Below are 2,365 nucleotides of genomic sequence, written 5' to 3' on the forward strand. Positions count from 1 at the left end.
ATTTCTGACAGTCCAATAAAACAGTTAAATACTATTGTTACATTGTCGTTTGAAAGAAACTCACTTTTTGTGCGAGATAGTACAGTTGCGGCTTAGGCTATGTTCACATCTGCGTTCAAGCTCTCCGTTCCTGTAGTCTGTCCGGAAGTAGAAAAAAAAAAATCGAAAAACGTATCCGTTCAACCTCCCATAGAAACTAATTGACTTATGTATGCATACGTTTGACTCCGTTAGTTGGTAATACGTTCGGAATACGTTTTTTCAGACGGAAAAGAAAATCCTGCTTTTTTTCTACGTTCAGAAAAGCGGATTCTTGATGGAGCGTCCATTCACGTTCATTGTAGTAAATGAGAAACGGATTGTTAAATTTTTCTTTCGCGGACATAACGTTCCTATAGTATGTTTTTTTTGTTTATGAACATGCGTAGAACAAACAGGAACTTACAAACGAAGACAGGAAAACAAGGGAGTGTCATGTGACAGTCACGTGAGCGCTTCTCCTCACCATTTCTGAAAGCTGATGTTCAAGTTGGAGAAAGTCTCAAGAAAAGGGTATGAATTCATGCAATTGAAAAGTATTTACTTTGATCATCTACTGGGGCATGCTATTTGGCTACTGGGGGCTAATATCTTGAAACTGTGGATGCTATTAGGCACATGGGGGATGTTATTAGTCTTTTGTGAGATGCTATTACGCTACTGGGACATGTTATTTGGCTACTGCGGGCAAATATTTTGAAACTGTGGATGCTATAAGGCTACTGGGGAATGCTAAGGCTACTGGGGGATGCTATAAGGCTACTGGGGAATGCTATAAGGCTACTGGGTAATGCTATTATGCTACTGTGGAAGGCTATTGGAGGATGCTATTACACTACTGGGGGATGCTATTCGGCTACTGCGGGGGTGCTACTAGGCTACTGGGGGATGCTATAAGGCTGCTGGGGGATGCTATAAGGCTGCTGGGGAATGCTATAAGGCTACCGGGGAATGCTATAAGGCTACCGGGGGATGCTATAAGGCTACTGGGGAATGCTATAAGGCTACTGGGGGATGCTATAAGGCTATTAGGGGATGCTATAAAGCTACTGGGGAATGCTATAAGGCTACCGGGGGATGCTATAAGGCTACTGGGGAATGCTATAAGGCTACTGGGGGATGCTATAAGGCTACTGGGGAATGCTTTAAGGCTACTGGGGGATGCTATAAGGCAACTGGAGGATGCTATAAGGCTACTGGGGAATGCTATAAGGCTACTGGGGGATGCTATAAGGCTACTGGGGAATGCTATAAGGTTACTGGGGAATGCTATAAGGTTATTGGGGAATGCTATAAGGCTACCGTGGGCCGGATGAGAGTCATGAGGATCTAATCTGCCGTCTGAATTTGTGTGGGTCATTCACAATGTGGTCTGGTCTGTTGATTTTGGCAAAAGTCGAATTGCAATAGGGGGTTGGTAGAATTTTAAGGACCAGAGGAGCAATTTTGTGTTTTGACTAATCCCCGTTTTAACCCTTGTTGCATCTTGTGCCAATGTGTATGTTGAAATATGTCTATAAGCTCTTGTCTGTAATGGTTCTGTAACGTTTTCAGATGTCTTCGCCTTCTCCTTCGGTTGGCAGTCGAAGTACTCCATCCTTTCACATGCAGGTAAAAATCTTTAAATAAAAATAAATTATTAATGTTCTAAATAATAAATATGTCTGAACCACAATACATATTTATATATTTCAGGGACACTCCGACACTGAATCCTCTGCTGGCGAGGAATTGCGTTTTTCTCCTGAACCAATGGAGTCAGTAAGTGTGGAATGTTATATTTAGATTTTTTGGTTTCTACACATCCATAATTGGTACAATGGATATAAACTCGAAAGGTACATGATTTGCCAACACCGCAAAAGGATAGATAGGCCAATGTATTGGCAACAAGATTTGAAAGAGTGTATATGGGAGATGCATTTTGGTTGCTGCAGGGCAGGCAGACGGCAATTTTCAATAAATCCAAAACTGTGTTTGTTTTTCAGACACAGGAGGGTACACATTCCAGTGAAAATTTGCGAAGTAGACGTCATAACGACGACGATGTGAGTATCTATACTTAGGTTCTCTAAAGTAATCAATTGTCTTTTGTGATAACTATATTATTTATTAGGACACAAATAGGCAAAGTGAAAATCCATCACCTGTTCAAACAAGAACTTCCAGGTCACGGACAACGTGGTCGTGGCAGTCGTCGTGGACGTGTAGGCCGTGTGAGTAGGCACATGTGCTCTGATGTGAGCTGTCCACACTGCCCCCAGTATACAGTATCTTATATCACCTATAAGATAACGTGGCCATCATACCCCAATTTTTTTTTATT

General features: G+C 41.9%; 1 long non-coding RNA gene across 1 annotated transcript; it reads left to right on the plus strand.

Moving 5' to 3' along the window:
* Window positions 1–510: 510 nt before the first annotated feature.
* LOC120981915 lies at window positions 511–2,047 on the plus strand. Its single transcript, XR_005774812.1, has 4 exons — window positions 511–552; window positions 1,594–1,650; window positions 1,735–1,800; window positions 2,028–2,047. It is a non-coding gene; the product is annotated as an uncharacterized LOC120981915 (long non-coding RNA).
* The last annotated feature ends 318 nt before the right edge of the window (window positions 2,048–2,365 follow it).

This window comes from Bufo bufo, chromosome 11 (assembly GCF_905171765.1).
Source record: "Bufo bufo chromosome 11, aBufBuf1.1, whole genome shotgun sequence".
Lineage (NCBI taxonomy): Eukaryota > Metazoa > Chordata > Amphibia > Anura > Bufonidae > Bufo > Bufo bufo.